Source organism: Octopus sinensis, linkage group LG10 (assembly GCF_006345805.1).
Source record: "Octopus sinensis linkage group LG10, ASM634580v1, whole genome shotgun sequence".
Lineage (NCBI taxonomy): Eukaryota > Metazoa > Mollusca > Cephalopoda > Octopoda > Octopodidae > Octopus > Octopus sinensis.
The window spans coordinates 31,326,009-31,342,877 of NC_043006.1; the positions used below are offsets into that span (position 1 = coordinate 31,326,009).

At 38.0% G+C, this 16,869-nt stretch overlaps 1 long non-coding RNA gene across 1 annotated transcript; it reads left to right on the plus strand.

Moving 5' to 3' along the window:
* The first annotated feature begins 533 nt into the window (after positions 1–533).
* Positions 534–13,934, plus strand: LOC118764960. Its single transcript, XR_005000801.1, has 3 exons — positions 534–669; positions 5,328–5,331; positions 13,920–13,934. It is a non-coding gene; the product is annotated as an uncharacterized LOC118764960 (long non-coding RNA).
* Positions 13,935–16,869: the final 2,935 nt, after the last annotated feature.

Genomic DNA, 16,869 nt, shown 5'->3' on the forward strand with positions numbered 1-16,869 from the left:
CCCTAGATTCACACTTCAGTATTTCCGCTGCCTAAATCCTTGCAAATGCCAGGGAGATGTCGAATAAAAGTCTATTTATACATTTTTAAGATTACTGAATTGAATTTGCTCTACGCAAAGGTTCAAAACTAGGCTATTTTCAGACAGAGGCCACTACTAGCATTCGTTAACATACAAAGTTAAAAACAATACATATTTTTAATTTTATAGGTTCAATTCCAATTTTGAATAACTGTATAAGAAAAAGGGTGCTGAATATTAGCAAATTTTTAAACATAACAAAAAATTTATATTTTTTGTTAGATAAAATAAATCGAAACTGAAGTTTCTCCTTTTCGCAAACATCATAAAGATCTTGAAGGAATTTGATTGCCCGTTCTGCACTCTGATTTATTCTGGGAATTTCCGGTTTTGATGGTTCTCGACCCCAAAAGTTTGTTTACAGAGTTCAAATGTTTTTTTATGAACTTGCAGACTACCACATAACTTCTAATAATCATGTGCTTTGAACCTTTCCTCAGTAAACCAAAAATCTGCTCAGCTGTAAGAGATAAATCGACAAACTTTGAGAAGCAAAACTCTTTTCTCTGGTAGAAGAATAAATGCCAAAAGATCTAGTATTGCTTGAGAATTCCATCTTTCATTACTTAAGTTGGGTATTTTTTGAAAGTAGGTAATTTGCCGGTTTCTTCAAAGAAACTCTGGTCAAATGAAATAGAAATTTCATGTCACTTCGCCATCCTGCTGATTCAGTAATCTTTTCTTCACCATTGTTGAAATTAACCTGGTGTTTCTCGTATTTACTTAGCTCTGGGATAAATGTATACTCAATATTGGGAATGACTTTTTCCTCCAAGTTCGTTATCAATTACAACACGAAAAACTCTATCAACGATATAATGCTGACAACCAATAAATTTTGCGGTTCTTTCAAAACCTTTTGAGCAAACAGTTTCTGCAACTGAATGACAATGCCATTTCTTTTCCCAGTGTTCACACTCGTTGTGTCAGCAACAATCATCTTTACACAGTTCCCTTCACAACAGCATCGGCTTTTCCGTTTGGTAATTGGAATGCTTCTAACTTAACTTCTCATTGTTCATTCTTTAAAACTAGCACTTGGTATTTTTGGTCGTCAATACGTTTACCAACAAAATGCAAGGACCAGTTTTCTAAATGTAGTGTTTTCCCCATTTTCTTTTTTAGTTTAACAGCTTCTTTGATAGTTGATCTGTAAATACCAGATTAGGAAGGAGTCTCGACATTGATTCCATCTTGAAATAATTGTCGACAAACTGTTACTGCTTTTTGGGGTTGATAGCTTGGAAGGTATTGCTAACTTGGTTGCAGTTCCAGTTTTGCTATACCTCCTCCTTCTTTGTGTGGATTCTTCATCTGATTTTTCGGACTCTTGATATTCACTTTCAGTCTCTGCTTCAGTCGTTGACTATGACACTGGAGTTGCTCTGGCTGAAGTTAGCATTAAGAACACTTTTCTTCTTTTGGATGGATGGTAAGTTTTGGAACTGGTTGCGTTTCCAGTTGCATACCCAACCCGTCCCTTGCTTTCAATTTGAAGATAATATAGTCTTCTATCCTCACTGCATAGCCATTGACCGTTTTCCTTTGTGATGTCAAAAATTCCTTTCAATGAATCGTATTTTCCTCGTTTTAAACATTTATCGTAGGTATTCAGCACTTCTACTTTTGCTTGTAGATTTTAAATTGATAAATATGAGAAATTTGATTTCTTTTGCCATAAGAGAGTTACTTCTTTCGAAATTTCCTTTGTTTTTTCTTTCTTCCCTCTGATGGTACCTCCAAGGAACAGATAGCAACCGACAATTTGAAGTTTCATTGGTATCCTGCAGTTGTTTTCCTAAGAATACTCTTCTAGAGGAACAGATCTTCTTTTCCTATGTGACTCTTGAAATTACACGAGATTCTTCGTCCAGATTTTCTTTGTTTCTTTCAGTCACATAAGCACTTCTCTTATGAGACGTTATTTTAGATATTCTAATTGGATAAGCCTACTATTCTGAAAAACAGTTAATGTAGTCAGAATTTTTAGCGTCACAGAAATAAAAAGGAGAGGAAGAGGATATTTCTTAAAGTAGGGCATAAGTGGTAACAAATGAGAAAAACTCTATAACTCCAAAACTACTTAATTTTGAAAGCTGAAATTTGAGATATACTGCTTCTGCATTGCATTAAGTCAGCACACCAAATTTGGTAAAAACCTGAGAAGGCATTATGAATCCCGCTACCCCGCTAGAATTTTGCATGGTTTGGGTCAAAACTGATGTTAGATTTCTTCCGTTAGGGATGACGTTGTTTTTAAAAAACTTAAAATAAAGGTTATTTTCCCAACTTATATGAAATTGTTCATCGACTTTTGACACAGGAAATTGTTTGCTTCCCAAAAAATTAAAACGTCATAACCCTAATATATATATATATATATTATATATATTATATATATATATATATATATATATATATATATATATATATTATATTATATATATATATATACATATATACACACGCACACAAAACAGAATCAAAGCCGAATAAACTAACTTTTGGTTAGTTAGAATATATCTGTGACATATTATAACATCTAAAGTCAAATTCACTGCAGTTACCGCGGAGGCACATGGCCTAGTGGTTAGAGCAGCGGACTCACGGTCGAGGGATCGCGGGTTCGAATCTCAGACCGGGCGATGTGTGTGTTTATGAGCGAAACACCTAAGCTCCACGCAGCTCCGGCAGAAGATAATGGCGAACTTCTGCTGACACTTTCACCACAACGTTCTCTCTTTCCTCCTGCATCTTGCAGCTCATCTGCGACGGGCCGGCGTCCCGTCCAGGTGGGGAACTTATACGCCAAGGAAACCGGGAAACCAGCTCTTATGAGCCAGGCATAGCTCGAGAAAAAAAAAACTGTTACCGCGGAGAAAAACTCTCTCTAATGGTAAAAGGTATAAAAGCACCACATCTGCCCACTGCTTTCCTCCATCTGATTCCCAGGTGGCCGTTTCTGGCTCTTTAGCTTCCATCAATGGAGAATGCTAAAGAGAAATAACCCTGGGCATATTCAAAGCATATTAACTAAAAAAAAAAAAAAAAAGCATTCAACATTAGTGACTGAGTTGCGCTATTTGACTCCTGGTCGAGATAAATATATTACTATCAGCGCCAAGTAGTGATTAAGAATAAACGCATTTTAGGTTAGTTAAAATAGGTTTGTGGCGTATTAGGGTTGATGATGTAATAGTTCTCCGAACCAGGCGGACAAATGGCGCTAATCTGTCACTGACGTTGACTGTTTTTTTAGTTAAAGTTACGGCTTTGAATATGCCCATTGTTATCTCCTTTCGGTATGTCCCATTGATATCTCCCTTCGGTATGTCCCATTGAGTTAGGATAGGGAGCCGGAAATAGCCGTCTGGGAATCCGATAGAGGGAAGCACTGGGTAAATGTAGTATTTTTATACTTTTTACTATAAGAGAGAATTTTTTTTATCCGCGGTAACTGCAATGAGTTTGCCTTTAGAGTTAAAAGATAAAATGTCACAAACATATTTTAACCTAAAGGTCTCTCACACACACAAACACAGATACATAAACACACACACACACACACACACACACACACACACACACACATGCATGTGTTTGTGTGTGTGTATGTGTGTAAGACCTATACTGCAGTTCGAATTTACCTTTTTGTCTGTAACATATATATGAAACATGTGTTACACACACACACACATAAACACACACACAAACACACACACAAACACACATAAACATACACAAACACACACACATAAACACACACAAACACACACAAGCACACACAAACACGCACACACACACACACACAACCACACAACCACACACACACACACAAATACACCCAAGCACACACACAAACACACACATACATAAACACACATACACAAAAACACACGCACACACACACACATGTTACATGTTTATGTTACGGACAAAAAGGTTAATTTGAACTGCAGTATAGCCGTAAAAACAGCCGAGAAAGATTAGACACATGTCTTGCCAAAAGTCAGTCGCAAAACTTCCCTCTTCACAGTGGATTCTCTTCATTGAGAGCATGGAACATTTACAGCGCTTCAAAATGCAATGGACCCTTGATTTTGGAACTTTTATTTCATGAATCGCTTTATTCCCAGATCTCCTTGAACACCGGTTGTACTTTTCATTGATGTTCGCAGTCTTCCAGAACGGTTTTGTGGATATTCTGAACAGTTCCGAGTAACTGTGAGTCTCAGGTCGAATTCTTGGGAATCCCCTCCCAAACCGGAATTGCTCTCCTGCTGCAGTTCCAAACTTTCAAGCCTTGTCTGCATCCTTTCCTTATTTCTAATGGGCGAAATCTAAAAAGAAAAGAAAATGAGTTATATTTTTGAGAACACCAAATACATACATACATACATACATACATACATACATGCACATATGCGCAGGTATGGCAACGTGGTAAGAAGCTTGCTTCCCAACCACATGGTTCCCGTTCAGTTCCATTGCTTGGCACCTTGAGTGTAAGTATATATATATATATAATATATATATATATATTATATATATATATATATAATCAAAATAAGCAACAAGAATATCTCCGGTAATTTGGTACGATCGTTTCACGCTACATCATTTTATTAGATATTGTAAATATTACAACAATTTTTAAATGTTGAGCAATCATCAGCCAAGTTATAGTGGTTTCACATGAATACATAATTTTCATATTAATTGATAACAGACAATTTTATATATATATATATCTATATATATATATATATATCTATATATATAATATATATATATATATATATATATATATATATATATACATATATATAATGTACTATTCCAAGATAGAAAGATCGACAAAACTGTACTCAAGTGAGAGATGAAAAGAATACAAATCTTTAAGTGATACTAATGGTTTCAAATGTTGAGAAATATCTCAAACATGTTCTTCAGGCACAAACCGCGTATCATAACGAACTAAAAAAAAAAAAAAGGAATAAGAGACGGAACGCAAAAAGCTGAGAAGGCAGTATATAGAAAACGCAGAAGGTTAAAAAAACGGAAAACGAAAAGCGGAAAGCGAAAAACTAAAAACTAAAATGTAAAAAAGTTTTTAAAAAATGTAAAAGAGTTATCTTCCTTAGACCCATTAACATAAGGTGTGGATTTCTCAATTATTTCCCACTTAATCATATGCGGTGTTTCGTTAACTTTCAAACTCCATACGTGGCGAGCCAACTTAGTAGCTTTGTTGTTCTTATGTCGGAAGGAAACTATGTGACAGATAGAAATATATATATATAAATGTGTATGTATGTATATATGTGTATGTATGTATATATATATTATATATATATATACATATATATATATATATATATATATATATATATACATATATATATATATATATATTATATAATATATATATATATATATAACGGCCTCGAACACACAAGTGCAAACAAGGGAGACAGAGAAAGCAGAATGCCACTTATATTTGAACCTATACAAATATTCCTTTAAAAGAACTTTTCTTTTAATTTTTCTAAATTTAATTATTTAATCGTTACAGTTGAAAAGGTCTCAAAATGACCGAAACCGTACTGAAATGTTCATTATAAAATTATTTTAGCATTTTCTATTTTGACTTGTTTTTTCATATATATATATATATATATTATATATATTATATATATATATATATATATATATATATGCGCCCTTTTCAAGCCTATCCAGGCTCATGGGCCCGGTTTCCCGGTTTCTGTGCCGTATGTGTTCCCCCTAGCTGGACGGGACGCCAGTCCATCGCAGCGTTACTCAAGAAACAGGAAAAGAGAGTGAGAAAAAGTTGTGGCGAAAGAGTACCAGAGGGGTCGCCACAACTCCCTTGTGGAGCATCGTGGAGCTTTTAAATGTTTTCGCTCAATAAACACGAACAATGAAACCGCGATCCTCCGACCGCGAGTCCGCTGCCCTAACCACCTGGGCCATTGCGCCTCCACTATACATACACACACACACACACACACACACACACACACACACACACACACACACACACACACACACACACACATGTATGTATGTATGTATGTATGTATATTTTATATATATTTATTTTTATTTTTACTTATATTCTTAATTTGAAATTTAATTTTTTTTTAATTTAAAAGATATTAAATTGTAGAAAAATTTTTAATTTTATATCTTTTTTCATTTTATGTGTACATATGTATATGTTGTTTCTGTGTGTGTGGGCGGGGGTAGATGGGGCTCGTTATCCGTGGTGAAGGCAACTCTTCTAAGAAAAGGACACTCTGACATAAACCAGGTCATGTTAAGGACAGTCCCCTTAATCAGCTGCACTATCAAAACCATGGCTGTTTGATGGGGTTAGATTGGGCTCCTGTTTTGAAACAAAGCTGTGATTAAGACAACCAATATAGGAGAATAAAACTCTGAATTCAAATTGACTTACCACTGCTGATTGCAGTCTCCATTTGAGGAAAAGCCTATGAGAAGGTACTCTGATATAAAACCTGCAGTCACCTTAGTACTAGTCATATTGCTTTGCTTGTCCCTGAAATCTACTATTTTGACCCAGAGTGTGCCAAAAGGGTTGTACAAGCGTTTGTCACTAAAATCCAATGAAGTACAGTTGTCCTCGGCAAACCAACATTATCGTACAATCATCACTTCAAAAGTCCTATGGCGATAGAGTCGTCGTGACGTATGCAGACTTGACCGGTTGGAAGCACAGTTACAAATCTGCAAATAAGGCGGCAGGGTTCTTATCTTAACATCAGTAACATGTTTTCATGGACAGGAACTGTTTTCGGTGTGTCTGAGCAACCCTTTTAAGGAGAACACTCCTCACCTGGATACACTGGGAAGGAGCTAGAAGAGATGCACGAAAAATTGTCTGTTTTTTCTTTGTTGGTTAGTTTACTGCGGCTAACGGTATTTCAATTTAGCAGAAATGAACAAAGAATTGAATTAAACAATGATATGAGAACTCTTTTAGGTCAAGCAGATAGGCCTGAAAGAAGAACAGCTTTTGTAACTAAAGAGCTAAGGCCTCTTAATGTTGATGTTACTCTCTCTCTTTTACTCTTTTACTTGTTTCAGTCATTTGACTGTGGCCATGCTGGAGCACCACCTTTTTAGTCGAGCAAATCGACCCCAGGACTTATTCTTTGTAAGCCTAGTACTTATTCTATCGGGCTTTTTTTGCCGAACCGCTAAGTTACGGGGACGTAAACACACCAGCATCGGTTGTCAAACGATGTTGGTGGGACAAACACAGACACACAAACATATACACATACACATACATATATATATATATATATTATATATATATATATATATATATATATATACATATATACGACGGGCTTCTTTCAGTTTCCGTCTACCAAATCCACTCACAAGGCTATAGTAGAAGACACTTGCCCAAGGTGCCACGCAGTGGGACTGAACCCGGAACCATGTGGTTCGTAAGCAGGCTACTTACCACACAGCCACTCCTACTCTTTATGAAGCAAAATGTTCAGATGAAGATCATCTTGTCGAAAGGGCCACAGGTTTCACATTATTCTGGGTTGGGAAACCGAAAGGAGAAAAAGAGAAGGTGGTGTTTGGTTTACAATTAGAAGTGATTCGCTAAAAGTCCTAGGATAACCACAAAGCATAAACAAACGCATGATGGAACTCCGGATCCCACTTTCTTGTAGACGTTTTGTAAATGTTTTCTTTATATAAGCTACACTTAAAACTAGCGAAGAAAATACCCACGCATTTCATGAGGATCTGAGAAGAAGTATTCTGTCAGTCTCTTTGAATGAGAAGTTGGTTGTGCTTGGTGACTTTAATGCACGTGTTGGTAGAGACTATGGTGCTTGGAATGTACTTGGGCATTACGGAATGGGAAAGGTGAACAACAATGGGTTGCATCTGCTACAAATGTGCTCTGAGCTAAGGTTGGTTGTTGGGAATACTTCCTTTCATCATAAGTTGAAGCATAAAGTTACCTGGATTCACTCAAGATCAGTGCAAGGTCACATGATTGATTTTGCATTCACTCGGAAAGATTTGTGCAGTCTCAGGGTATTGCGAGGTGTTGATTGTGATATTAATCACAAAATGGTTAGGACTGAGTTCAAGTTCAGGGTTTGTAAGAAGCTTAAAGACACTTGGTGAAGAAACTTGTCTGAGGAAGTACAGGCGGCCTGTTACAAGAAAGACATTAAAACGTTTTATAATTTATAATTATATGTCTCCTTGAAGTTAAAAGATGGGAATGAGGTTATTAAAGATCATCCTGGAGTAATGAATAGATAGAGATAACACTTTGCAGATCTTTTCCACACTCCTTCTGTAGTGAACATGGACATCATAAACAACATTCCGTAAAGAGAGATAGAGCAACACATGAGCGATACACCTTCCATTGAAAAAGTAAACCTGCTATTCGATGAACTGAGATCAGGTAAAGCTCCTGGATGGAATGGTATTTCAGTTGAAATTCGGAAAGCAGGTGAGGATCATATTTCATCTGAAATTCATAGACTGATAACTCGTGTTTGGAATTAATCTTCTGTGTCACAGGGATGGATAAACGGCATTCTAATTTCTATATACAAGGGTAAGGGCCCAAAAGCAGTGTGTGGAAATTCTAGAGGGATAACTCTTCTGGCACATACCGGAAGATACTTTCACGAATCATGTTAGATCGTCTCGTTGAGAATGTGTGTCCACATGTGATTCCTGAAGAACAGTGTGGTTTCAAACATGAGCGAGGAACAATGGGCATGATATGTTCTGTGAGGCAGGTTCGGGAGAAATGCTTAGAAGAAGAAATTCCACTATACAAGGTCTTTATAGGTTTAACTAAAGCATTTGACACGCATTTAACTAAAGATTTAACTAAAACGTTTGATTTGTGTAAACTTGGTTGCCCAGCACATTTTGTGAGCATCTTTAAGGAATTACACAGAAACATGTAAGTTCAGGTAGTCTTTAATGGTGAGCTACCTCATGAATTTTTGGTGGACGACGGTGTCAAACAGGGAGATATTCCTGTCCCTACACTTTTCTCTTTTAATTTTGCTGCATTGCTTTGGTATGCTTTCAAGGATTGCAACAGGGGAATCGGAATCAGATTTCGGACATCTGGTCGTATTTTTAATCTGACCCGGTTTAACTGCAAAGCAAAGACTTTCAAAATACTTGTTAGAGAATTACTTTATGCTGATGAAGCTGATTTGTTGGCACACTCAGAGGAAAATAGGCACCATATAATGGACTGATTTTCTGACTCACAATTAGTATGGGGAAAATGAAAGTAATGTTTACTCGCGCGCCAGGACAAACATTCTGAACCAAACATTTTTGTGAATGGAACAAAGTTAGAAGTTATTGACACCTTTGTTTACCTTGGAAGCATACTGTCAAGAGATGGTGGTCTTGATGCAGAGATAAGCTATCGAATAGGGAAGGGAAGTGTTGCATTTTGGAAAGCTCAAAAAGCGAGTGTGGGCAGATAGAGGTATTTCCCTGCAGACAAAGATCAGTGTCTATAAAACGTGTGTATTGACTGCACTTCTTTATTCGAGTGAGATGTGGACCACTTACAGGCGTCATTTGAAAATGCTGGAGAGATTTCATCAAAGGTGCCTCAGACATATCTTGGGAGTCAAGTGGGTATGTTTCACACCAGATACAGAAGTTTTGAGCTTGGCACATTGTATCTTGGCTCAAATGAGATGGGCTGGAGATGTTATTAGAACGAACGATGAGCGATTGCCAAAACGTCTTTTTTTATATAGTGAGCTCAACTCTGGTAAGTAACCACAACATAAGCCGAGGAAATGGTATAAAAACTGTGTGAAGGAAAACCTGAAGAAACTAGATATGAACAAAAGTGATTGGGAAACTGATGCTCTCGATTGGAACAAGTGGAGAGGTGTTTTAAGGACTGGCTGCAATGCCTGGGAGGAAAAAATGATTCAGCACTCTGAATTTAAAAGGGCCTGTTGCAAAGAAACAATTGGAACTGAAATCAACAGTGAATATTGGATATATATTATGTGTGATCGTGTTCTGTTGTCGAAAGCAGGATACGTGAATCATGTAAAGTCACATGAAAATCGAAATGCCCAGAGACAGGTTATAATCTTGAACATCAACTGCCTCTTACGACTTGTGTTGTGTGTCACAAAACTTGTAAGACAATATCTGGACTTAAAAGATATATGCTAGTTCACAAAAACATTCGTTCAGAATCAAATTCCAAACGGTGAAGAAACTTGAATAATATTTGTCACTTGTGTTTTAAACCCTGTCAGTCTTAAAAGTCATTTAAGGGCTCATCAATGGAGTGATTGTGCTGTCTGATGGGGTGTGGTGTGTGTGTTGATGGGACTTCTATCATCTGTCAAGATGAAGCAATCATCATGTGTGTGTGTGTGTGTGTGTGTGGTGTGTGTGTGTGTGTGTGTGGTGTGTATACATATGTGTGTGTGTGTGTCATTGTGTATGTGTTTGTCCCCCACCACCGCTTCACAACCGATGTTGTACATGTCCCCATAAGCTAGCGGTCCGACAAAGACACCGATAAAATAAGTAGCAGTGGTACCTTCGTGGTTGTACCCCATCTACCAAATCTACTCACAAAGTTTTGGTCGGCCCATGGTAATAATAGAAGACACTTGCCCGAGATGACGTGCAGTGGTCAGAGTAAATGACCACCTGTGGAAGTCGTACAGTATTATGCGATCGGACAGTCAAGGATGCCTCTGTTCCCGTTTCTGTACGTACTGATTCTAGAGCCACTACCACAGAAGTTAGAGGTTTCAAAGGGCATCCCGTGAGAATTAAGATGCAGAAGATTCGCGTTTGCATATGCAGAAGACGTCAGTGTAACAGCATCGGACACGAAATACATGGAGATGATGGGAACTACTCTAAAGAAATATGTGGCAGTGACAGGAGCAAAACTGAACTAGAAGTCGTTGGGCCAGCAGCAGATCCATGCGGTCCAACAGTGTCGTTGGGTGCCGGATGGAGGGATCGGTCAAATTGTTTAGGATTTCAATTGGTCCAGACCTCCAGGTCTGGGAAGAGAAAACCCGCAGGGGAACTACTCTCATCCAGAAGTGGGCTGAGAGGAAACTTTTCTGAAATAATCGATCGGCGGTGGCGAATGTTTACATCGCATTCGTTATCTACTACCGCCTATCTATCGTGCTTTTCCCCGGTTCGTGTCTCATCAGAATTGAGCGCTTGCTTTTCCGCTTTGTGGGGGGGAGACGTATCCCACTAACGAGGCTGTCCATTTGGTGTCAGTACTGCAGCGTGGAGGACTGGACATGCCATGGTTAATGATGCGCAGACATGTGCTGAGGTTACGATATCTCCAGCTTTTCCTTGACAGTGAGCAGGTTTGGTTATCGTTTGTCAGACAGAGCTGCAGCACTAGACCGAGCGAAGACCATAGTTGGGTAACTGGCACCTTGAGTATCGTCAGTCGCTCATAGCCCTCTGCCAGTCTGACCTTGCAGTCAGAGGATGCTCCATAATGATTGGCGGCGGGTAAGGACGACAACCTCCTCGGGACTACTGGCGGTCGATGAAAATCACTTGACTTGCGGGCCAGGGTCGTTGTATAATTTCCAGAGAGGCATGATACTCCTGGTGAGTAGGATGGCTCGGAATCCATGGTATATTTTGATTGCTCCGAAGTGGGAAGGGTGTTTTCATCTTATCGGGGGAATGAGGTTAATTTTATTGTTAATTATTATTGTTTTTATTGTGTACTCGGTTTTATGTAAATCCCTACAGTCCTTTGTCATTATATTGTCCTAAATGGTTTCGTGGCACATGTGGGTGATAAAGATAGAATTATTATTATTATTATTATTATTATTATTATTATTATTATTATTATATTATTATTATTATTGGAAGGCGGCGAGCTGGTAGAATCGTTAGCACGCCGGGCGAAATGCCGCTAAGCATTTCGCCCGTTTTTACGTTTTGAGTTCAAATTTCGCCGAGGTTGATTTTGCATTTCATTCTTCTGGCATCGATGATTAAATAGGAACCAGTTGAACACTGGAGTCAATGGATCGACTTACGCTCTCCTCCGAAATTGCTGGCCTTGTGCCAAAATTTGAAATCAATATTATAGAGCAGTGTCCGTGTAGGGATGTGGACAGGAGAGTTTTTGCCACCTTCTGCTGGACTGTTGCAATAAAACAGACGAGAGAAAGGTAAGGCCGCAAAGCATCTAAAATAAAATAAATCGGTTGACATAGAATAAAGAAGAGAATTTCCTGGAGAGTCTCAGACTATTGAATTGCGTCGGTTGGCAGAGAGATTTGGTAAGCTTAAGACAGGATTATAATGTCATCGCTTCTTTGAATATAGCTCAGAAGAAAGAGAAGGGAAAAGATAGGGAAGAGAGAGAGAGAGAGAGGAAAAGAGACGTGTTTGTAGTACTTACCATTAAAAATGATTAATGAAGTAAGCATTATTATATCCCACCCCCACGCTACAGCTACCTATATATTTACTTCTGCTGCACAAATTCGAACATATACTTAGACACAGACAGACACGAGCGCATGTACATACATACATACATACATACATACATACATACATACATACATAATACATACATACATACATACATACATACTTACATACCCGTAACTATTGGGACCCAGGGATATGTAGCACACTGTTTAGATACCAATCTTGAGAAATTAGGCTTCTCAAAACCAGGAAGGAGAAAGCTAATTCGAAGACTACAGATCCAATCTATCGCTGGAACAGTGAAGATCTGTAAAACTTTCCAGAAGTTTATCATTTAAATATATATGAGCATGTCTAGATATGCAACTGTATGCATGAGAATATATAAAACATACAAATATGCACATATATACATACATTCATTCATACATACATACATACATACATACATACATACATACATACATACATACATACATACATACATACATACAAACAAAAATACCCTCTTGCTGATGTTGAAATTCCAATGAAGGGGTATTAGATCTAGCATTGAAACTAGTTCTTTTTCTATTGACAAGAAATATTGAAATAAAACTGAATAATGACATACATACACATACATACATACATACATACATACATACTACATACATACATACATGTAAGTATTACATAGATATATACATACATATGTGACATAATGTATAATTTAATATAATATAAAAAATAGGAAAGGACCACTCCGTCGGTTACGACGACGAGGGTCCCAGGTGATACGATCAAAAGAACAGCTTACTCGTGAAATTAATGTACAAGTGGCTGAGTGCTCCACAGACACGTGTACCCTTAATGTAGTTCTCAGGGAGATTCAGCGTGACACAAAGTGTGACAAGGCCAGCCCTTTGAAATACAGGTACAACTCATTTTTGCCAGCTGAGTGGACTGGAACAATGTGAAATAAAGTGTCTTGCTCAAGGACACAACGCGTCGTCAGGAATTGAACTCACAACCTTACGATCGTGGGCCGAATGCACGTACCACGAAGCCACAAGCCTTCACTATATAATATAAAGCTATAAGGCAACAAGCTGGCAGAATCGTTAGCAATCCGGGAAAATGTTCGCAGCATTTCTTCCGCCTATACGTTTTGAGTTCAAATTCTGCCCAGGTCGACTTTGCTTTTCATCTTTTCGGGATCGATAAAGTAAGTACCAGTTGAGCCCTGGGGTCGATGTGATCGACTTCCTCCTCCCCAAAATCCCAAGCCTTGTACCTATAGTAGAAAGGATCATCATCATCATTACACAAGTTCAACGCGTCAGTTCTGCATAAGAGAATTGTGCTGCAGCGACAGTGAAGCTTCTCCTTGTGCGATTCTGTTCAGGTGGAGACTACTTTGCTCCCTCACACCTCTCTCAACTACATTGCACCGAACGGATGATATGCAACGGCAACATAATAAGAATGCACCGTATAGCTTTGTTTCTTTATAAGAACAGAGAAAGAAAACTTTACCAAATTTTAACACAAGGCCAGCAATTTTGGAGGAGGGGATAAGTCGATTACATCGCACCCCCCCCACCCCCAGTACTTATTTTATCGACCCCGAAAGGATGAAAGGCTAAGTCGAGCTCGGTGGAATTTGAACTCAGAGTGTAAAGACGGACCAGATGCCGTTAAGCATTTTGTCCGGCGTTTGTCCGACGTGCTAACCATTTTGTCTGGTCACCGCCTGATATCCTTTTCTAACAATATTAACGAAAACAATGGAAGTAAATTTGTTGAAAATGTATTCAACTGTCTTTAACACCTTGTCATCGAAACAGTTTACCATCGCAGCACATTCCGTGTAATATATTGCTTTCAAGTTTTAGCACAAGGCCAGCAATTTTGGGGGAGAGGAGAAGTCGATTATATCGACCCCAATTGCTAAAGTGGTACTTATTTTTTTTTCTTTTCTACTCTAGGCACAAGGCCCGAAATTTTGGGGGAAGGGTGGTAGTCGATTAGATCGCCCCCAATACGCAATTGGTACTTATTTTATCGACACCGAAAGGATGAAAGGCAAAGTTGACTTCGGCGGAATTTGAACTCAGAACGTAGCGGCAGACGAAATACCCATTTCTTTACTACCCACAAGGGGCTAAATACAAATGGGACAAACAAGGACAGACAAACGGATTAAGTCGATTACATCGACCCCAGTGCGTAACTGGTACTTAATTTATCGACCTCGAAAGGATGAAAGGCAAAGTCGACCTCGGCGGAATTTGAACTCAGAACATAAAGACAGACGAAATACCTATTTCTTTACTACCCACAAGGGGCTAAACACAGAGAGGACAAACAAGGACAGACCAATTGATTAAGTCGATTACATCGACATCGGTGCGTAACTGGTACTTAATTTATCGACCTCGAAAGGATGAAAGGCAAAGTCGACCTCGGCGGAATTTGAACTCAGAACGTAACGGCAGACGAAATACCTATTTCTTTACTACCCACAAGGGGCTAAATACAGAAGGGATAAACAAGGACAGACAAACGGATTAAGTCGATTACATCGACCCCAGTGCGTAACTGGTACTTAATTTATCGCCCTGGAAAGGATGAAAGGCAAAGTCGACCTCGGCGGAATTTGAACTCAGAACGTAACGGCAGACGAAATACGGCTACGCATTTCGCCCGGCGTGCTAACGTTTCTGCCAACTCGCTGTTGCCTTAATAATAGAAATAATAAAAATGGTTTCAAACTTTTGGCAGAAGACCACCAATTTGGTGGAGGGATGGGTGGGAGAACGCGATTACATCGACCCAGAGTGTTCAACCTGTACCTATTTTGTCGACCCCCGTGTTCAACTGGTACTTATCGATCTCGAAAGGATGAAAGGCAAAGTCGATCCTCGATGGCATTTGAACGTAAAAAGCGGACGAAAAGCCGTCGAGCATTTTATCCGCCATGCCGACTATTTTGCCAGCTCGCTACCTCCTCCCGTGTAGTATATTGCGTTTTTAGATAAATTCTTTCTTTTCAACCACCTCCATTTATCTTAACCCTTTCCAAAGTGTTTGAATTAATGCTAAAAATATTTTTCCCGTTGTGTTTGATGGGAGGTGGGGCTCGTAGCTCTGTATTTTCCTCGACAACTTTTTTTTATCGTTTAAGAAATTTTAATAAATTTCACCCCTTTTCAGACGTATGACGATGGGAAAAAACGAACGAAGATATCTGACAACCGAATATGTATTCGGAACATAATACGCAGGCAGCGAGTGTAACATTAGACAGAATGCCATCAGCAATGGCTACATATCAAATAGGAATACCTTCAAAAGTTTGGGTTTTATCTTAAAGAAAGAGGAATGTTTGCTAAATATGCAACACATTAACAGACAACCAAACTTGTACGGGATCACTAGACCTGCTAGAAATAGAAGCCAAATTGCGCTGAAATCTTACCACAGTGTTTTGAATAACGTAGGAAAGGTTAAATAATAGTTTTAGATAATATATTTCTTGTTATATCGTACATGAAACAAAAGGTTGGACTGTCACGACTGGAATACCATTAATCATAAGACTGACCTGGGGCTAAACAACTTACATGATAGTAAAAGAGATTTTTCTCAGTAATATATTTTATTTTACATTCAATGGATGTGCTTTTTTTTTTATCTTTTCGTTAAAATTTTATGGGTTTGAATATTTTAGAATAATTCATTTTGGCTGTTTTAAAATAAAATACTAAACTCACAAAAAAATGTTTTTGCTTAAATTCATGATTTCAGTAAATGAAATTATATTTTTTGTTGTTTTAAGTTTAGCGTCGTAGAGAAATCTTAGAAGTTCTTTAATTAAGGAAGAAACCCCCTTTAAATACATGCATACATGCATACATACATACATACACAAACATACACAAACATACATACACACATATACACACACATACATACATACATACATACATACATACATACATACATACATACATACATACATACATACATGCATGGATGCATACATGCATACATACATGCATACATACATACATACATACATACATACATGCATACATACATACATACGTACATACATACATACATACACACACACATACATACGAACATATATTTGCATGCATATATATATATGTGTACATGTGTGTGTGTGTATATATATATATATTATATATATATGCGCGTGTGTGTATTATATATATATGTGTTGAGATA